The 20,809-nt window shown below is 43.7% G+C and overlaps 1 protein-coding gene across 27 annotated transcripts in view; it reads left to right on the top strand.

Annotated features, from left to right (window-relative positions):
- The window catches only part of TENM4 (teneurin transmembrane protein 4), a 3,204,727-nt gene that overhangs the window by 2,667,570 nt on the left and 516,348 nt on the right, over nt 1-20,809 (top strand). For 5 of the 27 annotated variants that reach the window (XM_078340122.1, XM_054241412.2, XM_078340129.1 and 2 more), the window contains one exon: nt 16,972-17,067. The exons of the other annotated variants lie outside the window; for them this stretch is intronic. The gene's annotated coding sequence lies outside the window, so the exon portion shown is untranslated. The remainder of the gene's footprint in view (nt 1-16,971; nt 17,068-20,809) is intronic. 27 annotated transcript variants of the gene reach the window in all.

Here is a 20,809-nt window from a genome sequence, read left to right on the forward strand (position 1 = left end):
TTTTATGAAGATTAAATAAGGTAATAAGTGTCAGTCATTTAGAGTAACCAATAGTAAGCACTCAATAAGTGTTTACGATCATCATCCTCATCATGGATATTCTTAAGCTTCCAGGTCTATAATTCCCACTTCTGCATAAAGCTTTCACAGGCAGGAACTGTATGATCCATCTTCGAATCCCCTACCCCAGCACAATACCTGGCACTGAATGGGCATTGGGAAATGATGGCTGAATTTGCTGATGAAAGCCTGTTAAAAACAGAACATGCTCTATGCCCTTGGCATTTCCAGAAATGAAGCCAATGAGGCCCAGAAGAGGAAAGAGCTTCATCTGTCTGCTACGGAATTTTCTCAGTACAATCACTAGTGGAGCATGTCTTGACTTACAATCCAGTCAAGAGAGATAATAAAAGTAAAAGTCCCCCATAGAGTGTCAAGTGTAATTCAGTGCTCCCCACACCACTGCTGCTGGTGGTGGTGATGATTAGTGGCTAAGACATGCAGTAGAACCTGCTCTGGGTCTCTTCAGGACCCTAAGGACCCTCCCTATTCAGAGTGAAGTTAAGTCTAATGTGATGTCAAATAAAAAATTAGGCAGGGCTCATGTAGACCAATGGAACAGAATAGAGAATACTTACAATCAACTGATCTTCAACAACAACAAAAACAACCACATAAAGTGGGGAAAGGACACCGTATTCAACAAATGGTGCTTGGCTAATTGGCAAGCCACATGGAGAAGAATGAAACTGGATCCTCATTTCTCACCTTACACAAAAATCAACGCGAGATGGATCAAAGACTTCAACCTAAGACCTGAAACAATCAAAATTCTAGAAAATAACATTGGAAAACCCTTCTAGGTATTGGCGTAGACAAAGACTTCATGACTAAGAACCCAAAAGCAAATGCAACAAAAATGAAGATAAATAGATGGGACTTAATTAAACTAAAAAGCTTTTGCACAACTAAAGAAATAATCAGCAGAGTAAACAACCCACAAAGTGAGAGAAAATCTCTACAACTATGCATCCTATGAAAGACTAATACTCAGAATCTGTAAGGATCTCAAACAAATTAGCAAGAACAAAACAAACAATTCCATCAAAATGTAGGCAAAGAACATGAATAGACAATTATCAAAGGAAGACATACAAAGGGCCAGGAAACATATGAAAAAATGATCAACATCACTAATGATCAGGGAACTGCAAATCAAAACAGTAATGCCATGCATCTCACTCCTATAAGAATGTCCATAATCAAAACATCAAAAAGTAAGTTATTGGTATGGATGGAGTGAAAAGGGAACACTTTTATGCTGCTGACAGAAATGTAACCTAGTACAACCACTATGAAAAACAGCATGGAGATTCCTTAAAGAACTAAAAGTAGATCCACCATTTGATCCAGCAATCCAAGTCCTGGGTATCTACCCAGAAAAAAAGAAGTCATTATATGAAAAAGATACTTGCACAAGCATGTTTATAGCAGCACAATTTGCAGTTGCTAAAACTTGAAACCAGCCCAAATGCTCATCAATCAATGAAAGGATAAAGAAAATGTGGTGTGTGTGTATATATATATATATATATATACACACACACACACACACACACACACACACACATATATAGTAATAATCCATTTTCATGTTGCTGATAAAGACATACCCAAACCTGGAAACAAAAAGAGGTTCAATTGAACTTACCGTTCCACATGGCTGCGGAGGCCTCAGAATCATGGCAGGTGGTGGAAGGTACTTCTTACATTGTGGCAGCAAGAGCAAATGAAGAAGAGGCAAAAGCAGAAACCCCCGATAAACCCATCAGATATTGTGAGACTTACTCACTATCATGAGAATAGCATGGGAAAGATCAGTCCCGTGATTTAATTACCTCCCCCTGGGTCCCTCCTATAACACATGGGAATTCTGGAAGATACCATTCCAGTTGAGATTTGGGTGGGATACAGCCAAACCATTATATATGTGTATATAATGGATACTACTCAGCCATAAAAAGAAATGAAATAATGGCATTTGCAGCAATCTGGATGGAATTGGAGACCACTCCTCTAAGTAAAGTAACTGAGGAGTGGAAAACCAGACATCATATGTTCTCATTCATAAGTGGGAGCTAAGCTATGAGGGCACAAAGGCATAATAATGGTACAATGGATTTGGGGGACTCAGGGGAAAGGATGGGAGGCAGGTGAGGGATAAAAGACTACATATTGGGTATGGTGTACACTGCTCGAGTGATGGGTACACCAAAATCTCAGAAATCACCACCAAAAAATGTATTCATTTAACCAAACACCACCTGTTCCCCAAAAAAACTACTTAAAATAATGTTAGTCAGACCTCCAGTGTTTCTTGGCTATGTGGCCCATGTAAGTGATTCCAGCTTGTTGGGCTTCAGTTTCCACACCTGTTCAAATGAGTTTACAGCATAGGATTGTTGTGAATGTTAAATGTAACAGCAAATGTGAAGCACCTAGCACAGTGCCTGGGCTTCAGTAAGTGCTCAACAAATGTCCTTTCCCCATTCCCCTTTCTCTTGCTCTCCCTCTCACCCCTGTCCTCTCAGGTGGTCTGTGCCATTGGGTGGAGGGAAATTCTGTCCTCCCAGTGATCTGGGATGTGGGGTCAGGTGTGTGGTAAGTGGGCTGCTTCTCTACATTAAACATGCTGCCTTCACCCAGGGACGTGGTCTAGGGACCTTTTAGGCAGAAGGGCCACGTTTATGCATGTATGTGCAACCTGCTTTCCCTGCAGCACAGCTTGAGCCTGCAGAAATAGCTCCATCGCAGCTGAAGAGTCAGCCAGCCTTGTATGAACATGGACTGTGGATCCCCATGTGGGCCCGTGTCTACTTGGCCAGGCCACATGACTCAGCATGCTGTGCAGCAGGTGAATAGCTGGCCCAGGGAGTTAATGGGCTCCTGCACACTGCCTGGGAGCCAGGAGGGAGACCTTCCAGGACCTGCCACCTGGTCCAGGGAGGAGTAAGCCCAAAAGCCCAACAACTGGACCAGATGGATGACTGGGAAGCCAGGGAATGTGGAGGAGGATTTGAAGGGTAGCCATGGGCTTGCCATTTCATCTCTCCCAGACCTCGTTTCCTCATCTGCAAAATGAGGCTAAAGAAAATTAAATAAATTTTGGGGTTCCAGTGGAGCTGGAAAATAATACTTATCTTCCTGGCTAAAGTCAAAATTAATTGAGACATAGAGGAGTCAGACAGCTAATAATAATAATAATAAATAACAGCAAATACTTTTATAGCATCATCACCGCTAATTAAGCATTAACACTCACTTAGCATTTCCTATTTGTCAAACTCTGTTCTAAGCCCTTTATGATGTTAGCTAATACTCACAACAATTCTGTAAGGTCGGCACTATTATCATCCCCATTTTACAGATGAAGAAACCAAGGCACTGAAAGTTTAATTAATTTGCCTCATATCACAGAACTAGCAACCAGCAGACTAGGATTTAATGCCAGGTAGTCTGGCTTCCAAGGTCATGATCTTGACCACTACCCTGCAGCAACGACCATGGAACATCCACAGGGCAGCTTTAGCTCTGCAACCACAGGGTCTTGCTAACACTTCAGCCTATAGTTAGACAAAGTTGGCCATCCATGGAGGACAGGAGAGGAGGTTTGCTTTCCATAGGCCATCTCATAGACCATACAGAGGGTACCAAGTCTGGTTCCTTCTCCCAAACCCACCAACCCAGTCGCTGTCACTCAAATTCCCACAAACTTGGTAGTTTGTAACTGGAGGTAATGACAGTACCTGTGTCCAGGTTGTGCTGTGGATTAGTTGAGGTGCTATGTCCAAGCGTGCACCTAGGACACTTTCTGGTGCAGAGTTAATACTCAACCCATGTTAGCCATTCTTGTTATCATCTCTTCCCTATTGCAAACCCTTCACTGGGACCCCACTGGCCACAAGATAAAGGTTGAACTCCTGTCACGGAGACCAGGTTGTTGCTGACTTAAAACAGCAGAAACATATGCTATCACAGTTGGAGAGGCCAAGAGTCTGCAATCCAGGTGTTGGCAGGGTGGCTCTTTCTGGAGCCTCTGAGAGAATCCACTCCATGCCTCTCTCCTAGCTCTGGTGGCTGTCAGCACCCCGTGGCACTTCTTGGCTTGGGGACACACATCACTGCAGTCTCCGCCCCCCACCTTCACATGGCCTTGCCGTCGTCTCTGTGTATCCTTTCTGTCTTGTAAGGACCCTCTCATTGGATTTAGAGCCCACCCTCATCCAGTGTGCTCTTATATCAATCCTTGAGTTACATCTGCACAACCATATTTCCAAATAAGAGTACATTCAGGGATTCTCAGTGGACATGAATTTTGAAAGGATACTTTTCAAGTGTGAAAAGGAGAAATAAGTAAGGGAGTAAGAGAAGCCAAGAATGTAAGAAGACGTAATACGGGCAAAGAGGTTTCCTCCTGGGATTAGTATTCACTGGCTTGGCTGCTTTAACAGAGATCAAAACAACAGTGGTCAAAGCATAACAGGAGCTTGTTTCTCTTGCACATAAAATCTCAACCAGGGGAACAGAGATGTTCTACTTCACAAGGTTCTTCAGGGCTTCTTTTGTTTTGTCCTGTCATGTTCTTCAAGATGCCCTTAACCTCAGAGACAAAGATGGCTCCCTAAAAAGGACCACGCTTTAGCCAGCAGGTGGTAAAAGAGGAATTGGAAGGTATCCAACTTCCTTCTAAAGGTATAAGCAAAAAGTTGCACATAACACCTCGCCCACATCCATTGGCCCAAACTTAGTCATGCCTCACTCCAAGGGAATCCAGGAAATCTAGTCTTTGGCTGAGAGGTCATGAAACCAGCTAAAACTCAGGGGATTCTATTTCTAAATGAAAGATGGTGGATTGGATCATTGAGGGACAACTAGCATAAAATTTGAGAAACACCTGACACAGGGTAAGAGGTCAGAAAATAGTAACATTGATCTCCTGTCATGATATTGCTGACAACTTATTCTGACTGGTCACATGCTGATAAGCCTCTCTATTCACCCCTGACCCTGGCACCTGTCACTGTAATAACCCAAGTACAGACAGATTATGACTCCACCATCTTAAGATGGGTCAATTTTCTTCACACTCCTTTACCTGGTTCCCCAAGTCTGCTGCTCTCCAAGATGCCCCCATCTCTAGCTCAGCCACAGACCCCAGGTTGCAAAGTCCTAGAGAAGGGAGGCTCCCCTCAAGTCCCCTGAGCTCTGACTGCCAGGAATACCCTGTGTTCTGGAATCTGAACCCCCGGCACTGCATGCCTTGCCCATTCCGCACGGTTGCCTTCCTGTATACTGGAGGAGTTTGTGGAAAGAATTTTCTGGCATTAGAGGGTGAAACTCAAAACAGTAATTATAAGAACATCTGTTTCTGAGTGGAAAGCATATCCCCTGCACACCAGGAGACATGCATGCACAGTTCAACAAGCAGGATGTTAAAATGGAAGAGAGTGTTCTGGGAGGGAAGACTCATGGCTCCAGCCATGATGAAGGCTCTGCTTCCTGGGAGGATGCTGTGCTGGGGAATAGGAAGGAAGGAGTGTGGGGAATGAGTGAGTGAGGCCATGGAGAAGGGAATGGATGAACGACAGAAAGAATGAAAATGGTGAATGAATGAGTGACATAATGAATGAATGAATAAATGAAGAAATCAATAAGTAAAAAATGAATCTGTGAATAAATAAGTCAGCAAGTAAGTAAATAAATGAAGAAGCTAAGGAGTGAATGAATGAACAAGTGTGTGATTTTGAGGAAATAAATGAGTGAAAATTGAGGGAAATGAATATGAGCTTTGGCCAGCAGGTGGTGGAAGAGGAAGTGGAAGACATCTGTAAATGAATGAGTGAGTCAGCAATAAGTAGAAATGAATAAATAATAGAATAAGCGATTGCGTGAACCAGCAGTCAAATCACTTCTCTTTTCTGGACAGATGTGATAGGCAGCAAGACTGGGTTTGTGAGGCAGGACTGGAGCTGGACCCACCTGGAGGCTCAACATCTGGATCTGCCACACATTAGGAGGCCAGGAGGGCAGGCAAAGCTGGAAGAACCATGCAATTATAATTATCAGAGGTGGGAGGAGCATCCCCCTTTTCACAGATGTAGAAACTAAGGCCAGAAAGAGTAACAAAAAGCATGGAAACAAGACATTTGAAAACAGATTAGCCATGTTATCTTGGGCAATTTATTCTGTTTATTTTATTTTTATCTTAAGATTGAATCCTTACATTTCAGTTTTCCTATTTGTAAAATAAGGGTGAAGCTACCTAGTGCACAGGGTGAGATTAAGTCAGATACTACATGCCAACTGTTATACCCTATGGTGTTTATCTGGCGATCATCTATGGTTTGAACCTAGACACAGAAGTCAGGATAGACTATGATAAGATATGATAACAAAGAACCCCCAAACTCAGTGATGTTGACATAACAGAGATTTGTTTCCTGCTCATAACACAGATGAGGGCCATGTAGAGCCCCGCTCTTGTGGCTCTGCAGTCTGGAAGTCATGGCTTTGAGGGTTACCACCACAGAGGAGGAACAGTACAGAGGGGCTCATTGTTCTCTTGGGCTGGAAATTACACATCTCCGTGCCACTCACTTCAATCTCTCTGTAAGGAAAGTGAATTTGGGCTGCAAAGAACAGGGGCTTTTCAGTGAGCACTGACCATCTCTACCATACTAGGGTTATTTGGAGCTTGTGATCCTGGTCCAATAGAGATGGTAGTCTGAGGAGGAATACTTCTCCAGCTGTAGACCCATGCCAGCAGCTTCTGTGGCTGGTGGCCATTGAAATTCCAGATTCAGAATCAGAGAATTGGTGTGTGCAGGGTAAGCTTCGTATCTCCTGACTGTGTGATCTTGTGTAAATTATTCAATATCTCTAAGCCTCAGAGACCTTTAAGAAAAGGATAATATAATGCATATATCATGTGTTGATTGAGGCATAAATGAGACAGTGTGTGTGGAATCAATTTCAGAAGTATAAACCACAAGAGAAATGATATTCTTCTGATTCTACTCACCTTCCTCATTCCTTCATGAGAGTACCAATCCTTACTGAGTACAGTGTGTCAGTCAATATGTCAAGAGTCTTACCTCCTAATTTAATCTTCATTGCACCAATACAAGGGTTGTGCTATTAACTCCGATTTACAGGTGAGGACCTGGAGGCTCCTCATGGAGAATACGTAAGTTGCTGAGGCCTTGTAGCTATTATGACAGAGCCAGGCTCAAACCCCAGCTGTCTCCTTCCAGGGAAGGGTCTTGCCTGTGTCTGCAGTCCCCTGTGCCTTGGCTAATATGACTAGAGTCTTGTAGGGGAGATCATTCTTTCTCCCTTAAAGAACCTTACCAAAATGTTCTGTTGTAGCCAGAAAAGCTTAAGGCTCTATGAGTATTTTTTATTTGCGGAAATGTTGCAAAAGTAGATTTTCTTACTTTGGATGATGCACATTCCCCAGCAAATCTGCAGAAAATCCTAGGCAGAGATTAGACGAGACATCCAAGATGCAGGCACTGGCAGCCCGGAGTGCAGGAGCAGGGTCCCTGGGTCCCAGGCAAGCTGGGATCAACCTCTGAGAGCAGAGGGAAGCTGCAGAGCAGAATTGTGCTGGCTTTGCAGGTAGGACATGTGGTAGGATGAGGCAATTCTGCCCTCTCCCCAGAGCCTGGACTAGTAAGAACATGCTGGTCTGGAAGTTCAGATCGCAGTCCATTTCAGCCAAGGTTTCCTGAGCATTTGCTGGTTTCTCACTGCTATAGATAGAATAGTAAAAATACACTGTCCAAGGCCTTCTGGAGTTCACAGTAGTGGGACAAACAGACAAAACTCACCAATACAGTACAGTGGGATTATGGTAGAAAGCAGGCAGCCATGGAACCCCAGAGAGGGGGAAGGTCAGGAGAGGTTTTACAGAGGAGGCAGCTTGCAGGAATAGATCAGGAGACAGGCTGTTTCAGGCAGACACACAGCAGGAACAGAACTGTGAAGAAATAGAAAGATAATGCACAGTGAAGAAACTGTAGCTCTGAAAACTGCCTGGGTGAGTACTAGGAGAGTAGAGACCTGGTTCTTCTTCACCACAGTGTCTGTAGCACATAGCGCAGAGTCAGGCACGTTGTGGGGACTCCACATGCATTTTCTCCGTACATGAGTAAATGAGTAAAGGTATGAAAGAAAGAGAGAAAACAATGGAGGAGAAGGAAGATGGTAAGTAAAAGAGGTCAGAGATTGATTCCACATTGTAACACAAATTATTGAGGTCAGCTGCGCAAGGTGTTAGAGACCTGTACGAAGGGAATGGGAGCAAAAAGAAGGATTGGATCTCTGGGGATCCTGCGGTTATGATCAGGTCTGGGCCTGACATACAGTACATATGTTTTGAATAAATGAGTAAAGGATCTCTGTCTTTGAAGAGCTTCTTGAATTAGTATCAGAATAAGACAGCAGAGGCTGTCGCAGGACCACGACCTGGTCACCCTTCACCTCTCTGTTGTAACCTTAGTCTCATGGGATCCCTGAACTGGAACAGCTTCAAAGATGATGAGATACTTCAGTGTCTTTCTTTTACAGGACAGAAACTGGAGCTCAGAGAGAAGTGGCTTGTTTTATTGTGTATCCAATAAGTGGGATTTAGAATGACCAACTAGTTGTGGGCTCTGTGTCCTGCTCTGCTACTAACTGGACGGCCCCTGCACAGTCCCATCTCCTCTCTGACTACAGTTTCCCTCCTTGAAATAAGTGATCTCCCAGCCCCCTTGAGATCTTCCTTCTCAACCCATCTCATTCATTCAGCAAACATTCACTGGGCATCCTTGCATGTCATGCCTGGTCCTGCAGGAGATCAGAGAGAGGGTCCCCACTCCTACCCAAGCCCCCAACCTGATCACATTGTCAGCCTTTATCGTATACTTGTTAAAGGCTTATATTGTCTGCTATTCCACCAGACTCTAAGTTGCTTGGGGGGCATATTTGATCCTTGTGCTTCCTTACATTATTTTTTTTGGAGCAAGGCAGACAGTCAATGCATAGATTAATCAATGTATTGATTATGTTTTCTTTGCGCCAGAGCACCTTGCGCTGCCAGGCATGCACAGGATACGTTCACTGGAGACAGTCAAATAAGCAGAACATTGCACAAAGGGGTCAATTGCACCAGTGGGGAAGGAAGAAAAGGGGGCTGCTGGAAGCTCAGCATGGACCCCTGATCTAGACAGAGGGTGAGGAAGGCTTTCAGGAGGAGGTAACCTGCTGAGTCTTCAAGGTGTTTGCTCAGGGAAAGATGAGGGTGACTGCGACTGAGGAAACAGCATGTACAAAGTGCTAGAGGCCTGAGAAAGCCTTGCTCATTTCTGGATTTGCAAGTAATTTCTGGTGATTCCAGAATCTCACCCTTCACCTCTCCCCTCTAAGACTCCCTGGTGGGATGTGCATTGTACACAACATGAACAGGAACCAAAGAGGAGCCAAGCTATCCCTGCTGACAAGCACCTGGCAAATCACCCTTCCATGCAGGCCTTAGTGATTGGTGCTGGGCTGCCAGCTTGGTCAGGAGCTACAATGGTCTGTGCAGGACAGACTCTACAGTCACTTCCCCAGGCTGCCAGGCATGTGGAGCCACAGCGAAAGCCCAGACCTGTCCTCTGGAGCTTCCTGGGTGCCTTTAACACCTCCCAGCCTTCCCTCTAGGCAGAAGAACACAGTGAGCCTTCACTTCTGCTGGAAGAGGCCAGTCCTAACTGTTCACATATTCTATGTAACTGAAGCTCACTTCTCTTAAGGAATAACTTAATGACAATATTTAGAGTTTAAATATTTTTGAAGTTAAATTAGTTCTGTGGTAGATAACATATAGGCAGGATGGGATGGCTGGCAGGTGAGAAGGGTGAGAGGATAAAAGGAAGAAATGGGGGTAAAGAAACCCAGTCAGGAGGCTTCAGAATTCCAGACATGACCCAGATACACATCTGCATGTTCTTATCCCCTGACCTCAGGGAGAAAGCCTAGGCCAAGATACTCTTAGAGTAGGAAAGAGGAAGAAGAGAAAGGAAGAAGAGAGGGAGGGAGGGAGGAAGGGGAGAGGAAGGGGAAGGGGCAAGGAAGGGAAAGAAGGAAGGTAAAAAGGGAAGGAGGGAGGGAAAAAAAAGGAAGGGAAGGAGGGAGGGAGGGAGGACAGGAGGAAGGGAGGGGCAAACAATTAAACTCTACTTGGAAACAAACGTCAACTATTATTTAAACATCAAATATTATTAAAGAACAAAAACAGCAGGTTTCCGGAGCACTCTGGAGTCTATCTTGATAGGCTGCTGTTGCTCTGGGGTTAATATGAGGAAATGGCATTCTTAAAAACCCATATTAACCTGTCTGTTGTTCTATGGACTGTGACAGCTGCATTTTACATCTTAATGGCTAACCATTTATTTCAAGCCAAAAAGAGAGAGAGAAAGAGAGAGAGAAAGGCATTTTTTAGCCCATGAAGCAAAGACTTAAGGCTGGAAGCTTTGCCCCTAGACAGGTTGTGAGGTAGAAGCTCCGAGTAGGCCAAACGTGGGTTCCACAGGAGCCCCTACTATGTGCCCCACCTCCATCTGCCCAGATACTCTGGCTGGGTCCCTTTTCTGGGTCCCACTTGGATTTGCCTCTCTAGGCCTTCCCTGGGGCTGCTGTGGTCTCTCAGGGGAGACAAGCTACTCACTTGGATAATGGTGAGGCCACAGTAGCAAACAGTACAGGGAAGGGCCCTGAGTGCAGGGAAAAGGCAGTGAGGGCTTGCGGAGAGCAGAGAAGGGAGGGTCAAGCTGACCCAGCTTCAGATCTGAACTGCATGGAAATCCACTCATGCAACAAGTATTTTTTGAGTACTTATTATTCGCCCTGCCCTGGTCCAAAACAGTGAACAAGATAGGTGAGGGTCCACTGCATGCTTGACCCCCTGAGGACAGCCTGGTGGACAACACACAGGAGAGCCTGCTTCAGAGGACTTATATTCCAGTTGGGGAGATAGACATTAATTAGATTATTACTCTAGTAAGTGTGATCATGAGGGCTCTGAGAATGTCCAGGAAACGCCCTCTCCTGAGGGGCGAAGGAGTGCTGGAAGGGGAGGAGGGGACTCCCAGCCTTGCAGACAGCACTTACTCCTTGAGCACAATTACCTGAAAGATGCCTGGTTTGGATGGAGTTTGGGGGACAAGGGGCCCAGATGGAAACATAACGTCGGCAAGTGGTCAGAGGACAAAGTACACGTTTAGTGTTTACTGAAGAGTAGTATGGTTTGGAAGTTTTGTTCTCTCCAAATTTCATGTTGAAATGTGACCTCCAGTGTTGGAGGTGGGCCTAGTGGGAGGTGTCAGGGACACGGGGACAGATCCATCATGAATGGCTTGGTGCTCCCCTCGTGATAATGAGTGAGTACTCACAGAATGAGTTCATGTGAAGTATGGTTGTTTAGAAGAAACTGGCACCTCTCTTTCTCTCTCTTTCTCTCTCTCCCTCTCTCTCTCTCTCTCTCTCTCCCCCCCTACCCCCCACCCTCTCTCTTGCCATGTGATGTGCTGACTCCCTTTCTCCTTCTCCGATGATTGGAACCTTCCTGACACCCTCACTAGAACAGATGCCAGCGCTGTATATTTCCTGTACAGGCTACAGAACCATGAGCCAATTAAACCTTTTTTTTTTTTGTAAATTACCCAGCAAGAGGTATTCCTTTAAAGCAACACAAAAGTGGACTAACACAAACAGCAAGAGGAAGCTCTTGAGGAGCTTGAACAAGGGATGACATGAGTCTTCAGGGTTTGGCACTCTTTCCAAAGCTTTCACACCCAGTGGTTTTGAGTCTGAAAGCAGTCTGGTAAGGCAGTGAGTTTGGGGTTCTTTCCTAACCTGTCAGATCAGAAAACTGAAGTTCTTCCAAGATGGATGACTTACGTTACCTAAGATCACTAAGAATAGAAAGAGTGAGAGCGTGAGGATCCAGGTCTTCTTGCTCAGGGGCTAGTTGGAGAAGCAGAGAGAAGAAAGGGGGCTTCAGAGACCCACACACAGCATGAACGATGGTAAAATATGGTGGCGGGGAAGCTGGCATGCTTTGGAGAGGAGCCCCAGTGTGAAAGGACCCAGCGCTATGCCTGGTATATGGCAGATGCTCAGAAAACTATCCTTCCCCTTCCTTCAACCAGAAGAAGGTTCTGCCTGGCCACTATCATGCCGCCTTCTAGGTTAAGGGGTGTTTGCGCAGATATTTGGTTTTGGTAAGGGTGTGAGACTGGGGAGACAGGTTGTCTTGTGTTCCTTATACAAGTCATGATCCCTCTTTCCTAGCTCCAGCTGCTCTACTGGGTGGCTTGCCTCTGCCCAGACACCATGGGGGAAAACATGAGAAGACAACTTCCCAGGATTTCTGCTGTTCTGCCCCTGGCCCTTGCTGCAATGTTCGATAGTGCTTGCTCAGAAAAAGTCCTCATTAGTAAGATCTGCTTTGGGAATGTATTCACTCAAGAAGAATAATCTAATAATTCACTTACAAAATGATTTTTGTGTATTTTTCTCATTTAATCCCCATAACAATCTTGTCAGGTAGCTATTTTCACTATGACATTTTATAAAAGGATTTTGAATTGGTTGTTATTCATGGCACAGGTAACAAACCAAAACAGGTCCACTCTGACCCTGGTCTAGTCTTCTTCTAACTTCGTGAAAAGTGTCTTTCTTGGTACCATCCTTTGGTACTGCCTGTTCAGAGACATCACCACAAACTTTCCCTGCAGTAAGGTAAGTGATGGGCCATTCTGAAAATGTGCCCAAAATCTTTAGAAGAAAAACTTTGGTGTAATTAGTCTTTGGTATGCTTTGTTCAGTGTATGCCCTTCTTCTGCATTGGTTTAAGGTTGGTAGCTCTTGTTTCCTCATGATGAATGCCTTTGGGTTTTCCTATGCATTTAAAGCATGAGTTTGGACATCTTCCTGCTTACTAGAAGGATGAATATTGACTCTTTTGGGAGGCTTCATCCTGGAAGTCATGCCTCGGGGAGCCCGGAGCTCAGAGTTGCAGTCCCTTCTCTTTACATGTCTGCTGGACATCAGTAGAGGGCTGCCAGCCAGCATAAACATTGTGGCATTGGAGGGGGCTGGAGGAATGTCGCTGGCTCCCAGCCTCTTGTTTTCCCATTCCACTGCAAGGTTGTGTTCATTTGAGCTTTTAAACCAAAAATAAATTATTGTAATCCATTTGCTAAGTATATCATGCTAAAGTTCTAGACGCTGTAAATTACAGCCGTGATATATCTAGATGAAGTTTCTGGGAGTTTATTTTTAGCCATTCAGAGAGCACTCAATTTCCTAGAGGCTTCATTTGCAAGTCTAGGAGGAAACAGGAAAAATGCATCTGTACAGCAGCCCTTCTTGGCCTATGACCTGGAGTCAGTGAATCTCTGATTTGCCTCTGTAAAAGGAGATGGCTGTAGTCATTCGCTTTGAAAGACGTGTCTATCTTTAAAGCTCTAACTCTCATTTTCTGACTATGGAAAGTAGAATGTATCCAAATATGGGATTTCCATTCCTGTCTTATCCTGGAGAAGATCAAAAGTCACCACACCAACATATTAGTATTTGTGAACCATGGAGCACAGACCCTCAGAAACCTCAGGCTCGATGGACACATTGCACCTCTTTTCTAGTCCTCGCTGTTTGAGGGGTGCAGAGAGGATGGAAGAATTTCATGTTTATTTAGCACCTACTGTTTGCATAACACACTGCTTGGTGCTTGCATTTGAGTGATTTTTGGATGGCTTCTCCATTCAAGGACAATGTTGTCTAATTTTAATCAGTCGTTCATTGACATCTGAGTGCCAGCCACCGGGGTTGCTTCTGAACATATCTAGGGTGAATTGGATGCATCTCTTACCTCCAAGGAGACAAGAGGTGGAGATAAAGCATGCAATGAAAATGTCGAAGTGCTTTTTGAAATGCAGTATTACCTACAAATGATTAAATACCAAGTGCCAGCAGGAATCACGTACAGAGAGGTATTGTGAGGAGCAGCAGGGGTGTCCAGGCTCATCTGTGCCTGTTGCAGGAGGAGAATCAGGAAAGATTTCAGCGATAATGAGGTATATGAGCCAGGCTTTGGGGATTGGGTAAGGGAAACTGGACAGATCTCATTTAGCAACCTTGGAAAACGCCCTGGCCAGGTCCCATGGATGACTATCCTTGACCTGTCATAAACATGCCACACAGAGCACATCCCTTCCCCAAACACTACAACTTCTAGCAAGTTTTCTTCGATTTTGATCATAGTATGATACATTTTTCCAAGGTGTGAACATAAAAAATCCTTTGGAAAAATCCCTTTGTCTGGATGCTGCTTGTGTTTAGACCTCTAGATAAGCAATCTTCTACCATATTTAAGTAATTCTTGGGTGGCGGGATGGAAGCATGGTCAGATGGGTGAATGGATGGTTTGATATCATCGGTGAGCTGCCACAGCAAAGAGACAGATGCAATGAAACTGGCTGTGCTTGCTAATAGCTTTGTGGGAAGAGCTGACTTTGAACAATAAATAGAATTTTCTCAGCACACAGTATGGATAAAAGCCTTCCCTCAGAGGGAAGCAAAACAGGAGCATGAAATGCATGACATTATGGAAGAATGGTGAGTCTCAGAAGCCAAGGTATAGGGAGGTAGGATGAGTTACTGTAGTGGCTGAGAGCACAGGCTATGATTGAATGGGTTGTGGTTTGAATCCCTGTTCTGCCACATAGTAGCTGAGTGATCCTGGGCAAATTACTTAACTATCAGGCTTCTATTTTCTCATCTATAAAATAGTAATATTAATAATATCTGCCTAATGTGGTTATTGTGAAGATTAAGTAGAATAAAATAATGTTTAGCACAGTGATTGGTATGCCCTAATAAAGGGTGGTTTATGGTTATTATTTTATAAAAACACTTCTAATTAAATTATGAAAATATCAATTCAAACCAGAGAATTTGAGAAGGGGCAGAGAAAGTCCTTGGAGGGAAAGGAGAAGAACCAGGGGCAACTAGTGCTGCTGCTGTGGAAGCAGGAGTTCCCGAGGGAGGGGTCCCTGCTAGCAAATGACCCAGAGAGGCCACTGCAGATTGAGAAGAAGTGTCTGGAGTCTGCAGTGACAACATCCCTGTGATCTTAACGAGAACATTCCAGGGCACAATGCCACAAGGCAATGATTTGTGAAGAGCGTGGGAGTGGAGGAAGTGGTGGTCTAGACGACTCTTTCAGAAAATCTCTCTGAAAAGAAGAAAAAGAACTTGGGTGTAGGACAGGGGAAGGTCATGGGAAGGGCTGTTTGCTAGATGAAGAATATTTGAACTCAGCACAGTGTTTCTCAACCTCTCTAAACTCATGTCTGCTTTGATAGACATAAACATCACTCTCCCCTGTAAGACTGATGTTCTGGCACCCAAGACCTAACACCAGCCTTATTTGAGAGCCACATCTGCCAAGAGGATTTTGTCAGGTTTTACTTCCTTTGTTGTATTTTTTAAACAGTAGGAAATTAATGAAACCAAGCAGGTAAGAAATAGTGTAGGCATTGCGGGTGGTAATGAGGATGGATTTGAAAAGACAGTAAGAAGACTGAACTGGGCAGGGGTGAGGAGTGAGGGGCAGAGATGAGTCAGAGGGATCCTGGGGTTCTGGTGTTGAGGACTGAGTAGATCACTGCACCAACTGATGTGTGTCCTTTCTCTTTGTGGGTTCCCACCTCTACCTGCCTAGGTGACATTATACAGGTTTAGGACCAAATGGCAGATGTGGTCATTGTTTAGAATCGTTTAAGTACTTTGTAAATGTAGGACATCGTTACTGATATTGTTATAAGGAAAAAAATAGCACACCTTGATCTGTCCTTGTGCACTCTCTGTCTTTATGAGTATAATTTTAAATGGTGTGAGGGAACTAACGTGTATCACTCACATACCTTATTACAGGTGAGGAAATGGAGATGCAGAAATATTTAAAGAAAACCAACCCAAGATCAGCCCAACAGCCAGAGAATGCACACTCTTTCTAAGCACATGTAAAACACTCATGAAAATGGACTGTATCCTAGGCCATAAAATACATCCCAATAAATTTCAAGGAGTCAGTATCCTGTAGACCATATTCACCCACCACAGTGCAATTAAGTTAGAAATCAATAACAGAAAGATGAGGTGTTTTTTTAAAAAACTTTATTGAGATATATTTACAAAAATACTTCCAACTAACTCATGTATCAAAAAGAAATGATAATAGAAATTATAAAATGCTATAAATGAATGACCAAAGGAATATTAAATACCAAAAGTTGTGGCATATAGCCAGGACAACACTTAGAGAGAAATTTATCACCTTAAATGCTTATATTACAAAAGAAGAAGAGCTGAAAATTAATGAATGGGCTAAGTATCCAATTTAGGAACAACAGCAAACATCAGTAAATAAACCAGCCCAGAGCTGTGCAGTTGGAATAGTGGGGCCAGGATTTGGGCATAGCTATGGCCAGCTCAAATCCTTCACTCTCTTCACTCCACTGGTACCTTTCTCTGTGCCCAGTTGAGAGTCAAAGAGATGAGGCTACATAGTAACTCCCTGCATGAAAGGTTGATAATAAATCCCACTCATTTGCTCAGATATCCTTTTGCTTGTTCATTAACTATTTAATGAGCATTTGCCACGTGCCAGGCACTGTGCTAATAGCTACTTTAGTTGCATCTTTCCTCTGAGTGTTCAAAAACTAGCCTTCGGCTTGGGACCAAAGCTCATGCTGCTGCTACTAATGCCCACGCCTGCGCCTCATCCCCACCTCCCAAGCTGCCAGAATCTTCTCTGCTGCTTGTCAGAACAGCATCCTCATCAAAAATGACTGATTTCTCTCTTGTCTCTTTCAACAGGTAGACTGAAATTACCATGTGTCCAAATTAAAATTGCATACTTCAAGGATTATTTGAAGGACTATTCTTAGACCCTTTTAAGAAGATTTAAGAAAAGTGAGTTGATTTTTTTTTACACTGCAGAGAGTATTCATGATTTTAGTTAATATTATGGGGTCTTTTTTTCTCTACCTCTTAAATATGCGTTAATAGGTAGGCTTTATCTTCATTTATTTTACAGTAAAGATTTTTTTCCCTAAGAACAATGAGCAGAGTGCAGGATGACTTCTTGTCTTCCCTGCAAGTTTTTTGTATGTTTCAAAGGCTTGTGGAATCTTGGCGATAAAAGAGTTTTAGAGGTGTGGACCATTCATTCCCTGACGGATCCATAGATCCCTGGCCTGTTCTTGGAAACTTGCAGAGACTGGTACGGAAGTTAGTATCTCCCCACATTTAGGATTTTTATAGCATTCTCCCATAATCTGGACTTGAAGTCCACTCCTCCTCACATCTTGTCAAGGCTCTTTCTTCTCTACTAGACATCCTAAAATGGGTGAATATAAACAGCATGTCCCTCCTCAAGATCTTTTCTTATTCTTTGTTCCTTCAATAATTTCTCATAAGTTAGTTTGAAGAGCAGTTCCCACCCTGGTCATTTGGAATACAAAGAGCACCTCCAGTGTCCTTTGCCCAGTAGGTGGATGAGAATCAAAGCAGGATAAACCCAAAGAGCAGGCCTGGGGTCAGCCCCAGTTCTACTCTTGTTGTGTTTCAGGAAAGTCACTTCATCATTCTGAGCTTAGTGAAAAAAAGGAAGGTAGTAGGAGATAGTCACTGACATGCCTCCCACCTCCATTTGGATGGCTCTGCTGACTCAGAGTAGAGAAGTTGCTGCTCCTGACTATCTCAGGCACTGGAATGGGCCAGGACTTGGGAATCCATGGGATCTGGGTCCAATCCCAGCCCCATCACTTGCTGACTATGTGGCCATAGACTGCCATTTCTCATCTCTGATCATCTGTTTCCTCACTTGTTAAATAAGGATGTCAATAAATATTGCAAAGGATTGCATGAGGATGTACTGAGATAATGTACATAAAGCACCTAGTACCTGATACTTAGAAAGTGTTTGAAATATGGCAGTTGCTAATATTTTTATAAGTAATGATGGAACTACTTACCTTTAGCCAGAGGAGAAAATAGGAGGTGCTTGAGAGTCTCATAAAAAGAGAAAAGAGGCCAAGCCTGGTGGCTCATGCCCGTAATCCCAGCACTTTGAGATGCCGAGGTGGGAGGATCGTGAGGTCAGGAGATGGAGACCCCGTCCTAGCTAACATAGTGAAACCTTGTCTCTACTAAAATACAGAAAATTAGCTGGATGTGGTGGTGCGTGCCTGTAGTCCCAGCTACTCGGGAGGCTGAGGCAGGATAATTGCTTGAACCCAGGAGGCAGAGGCTGCAGTGAGCTGAGATCATGCCACTGCACTCCAACCTGGCAACAGAGTGAGACTTCACCTCAAAAAAAAACAAGAAGAAGAAGAGAAAAGAGCTGGACATACTCATTAGGGATAGAATAGTGTCCACAGCTCATTAATTCTCATGCAAACATAAGCCCAACCCCAGAAAGTTCATGAGGTTAAAACTCTACTTCTCAGAGTCAGACAAGGGCAGTGGGTTTCTATGGAAATATACAGTTTAAAGGGAAACTTTTGGAGTGGGTCTGAGAAGCTGCATGAATCCTGCTAACATCTCACTGATGCCATAGCCCCAGTCCCAAGGATTAGATCCTCCCAGAATGAAGGTCCTGAAACACACAGCCGGGGAGGTCTGCAAATCATCAAATATTTATATATGTTCAGAAGGCTGATGGTGAGTGTTAGATGAGAGATTAAGTGTGAAAGAGATTGATAAACTGTAATGTTTCCTACACGTATATGTGCCTTTGTGTGATTCATATATTATGGACTGTGTCAATACTTTGCAAATTAGGAGAAAGGGGGGAACTCACCTGAGCAGACTGTGTAATGAACCTGTAGAGTCCAGCCCCACTGATTACTGAGTGGAATAGCATGTGTGTTTGCATGCATGTACATGTCTGTATGCACACGTGTCTGTGCATAGCTGTGCATGCATGTGTGTGTGTGTATGAGTATGTGTGTGAATCTTCGACCCTTTAGAAGTAGTCACCACTCTTTATGCAGTGACTGTCTGCCTCTAAGGAGTATAACAGAGGAATGAAAACACAGACTATGGTGTCAGTCATCCTGGCTCTACAACGTACTAGCTCTGTGGCCTTGGTCACATTATTCAATAAGAGTGGTACAGTTTTTGCCTTCCTGGAGCTTAAAGTCTGTGGATGGGGCTGCTCTGAGGAGTTGGGAGGATACAGCAAGGAATGTACCCTCACACCAAGAAAGTGCTTAGGATAGGGAGAGTCTTTCTCCCTTAATTAATGGTGTTTTTTTTCCCCAGAGTTTAGGGAATGTTGTCTTAACCTGTTGGATAAAAGGAACCTGTGGAGGTACCTTTGGTTCCATAAGACCATGCCGCTGAAGACCCAGGTACCTCAGTGGCTAGAGAGACTGTGTAGCAAAACGCACCCTCTAGTCCTATTGAAAGGGCTAATTACAGAGGTGTTCCCACATCTTGGCCAGCCTTCTGAGGCTCTTCCCTCAGTCTGGGCCATAGGGCTGGCAATTATTAAATTCAGAAGAATTGGAAACTGTTATCACTTGACATAGAACAATATTTTTGTTTTTTAGTTTAGAAATTAAACATAGCTAATATCCTGGCCTTTGTTCTCCAGACAGCGGCTGGCTAGATACAGGGGTATTGATCCAGGCCAATGTTGCTGTGGATGCCACAGGCTAGAAATGCCCCTTTCTAGGCTATTCATACCCGGGAAAGACTGCGTAATTGCATGTCACAGGGTGTTTAAAGCTGTGGGTTGTAGTTCAGTAACAGGTCATGAAATTAATTTGGTGGCTCAAGATCAGCATTTATTGAAGTAAAAACAGAGTAACCTAGTAACCATAGAGTGGGTAAAGATATGGTACATTTGCGCCCTACATACTCAATAAAGGTCTCATATCCAAATATATATGGTAGAAAAAAGAAGAAACTCCTATAAATCAGTATGAAAAGACAGACAACTTAATAGAAAAATGGGCAAAAGGCTCAGATACTTCATAAAAGAAGATGTCCAAATGGCAAAAAAAAAAAGCACATAACATTATTACTCTTCAGGGCATGACAAATTAAAATCACAGTGAAATACTATTATGTACCCATCAGAGTGACTAAAACGAAAAATAGAGACTATCTAGCGCTGGCAAAGATGTGAAACTACTGGAACTCACACATTGCTAGTTGAAATATAATTGGTTTGATGACATTGGAAAACTGTTTGGCAATATCAACTAAAGCTGAACATATCCATACCTGCACTTTCACTCCCTGGTATATACCCCTGAGATATGCACACAGATACCACCAAAACACATGGCAATCAGCCCTGGAATGGATGAAGTGTAGCATATGCACATAGTGGAGTATTCCACATGGCAATATTGGTGAACCTCAGATGCGTGAAGTTGAAAAAAAGCAGGCACAAAGAAACTTTATGACTGCACTTTTAAAAAGTACAAAACCAGGTAAAACTACTCGGTGTTGTCAGAAGTCTGGATGGTGGTTGCCCCAGAAGGAGGGGTTGGTAAATGGAAAGAAGTGCAAAGGGGCTCTCTAGTCACATTCCGCCTTTTGGTTCAGAGGTAGGAGGGCAGGTTAAATGGATATTGTCAATTTGTAGAAATGTATCAAGCTATTCATTTATGATATGCACCCTCTACTGTACTTAAGT

The sequence above is a fragment of the Callithrix jacchus genome, chromosome 10 (genome assembly GCF_049354715.1).
Source record: "Callithrix jacchus isolate 240 chromosome 10, calJac240_pri, whole genome shotgun sequence".
In the NCBI taxonomy this organism is placed as follows: Eukaryota; Metazoa; Chordata; class Mammalia; order Primates; family Cebidae; genus Callithrix; species Callithrix jacchus.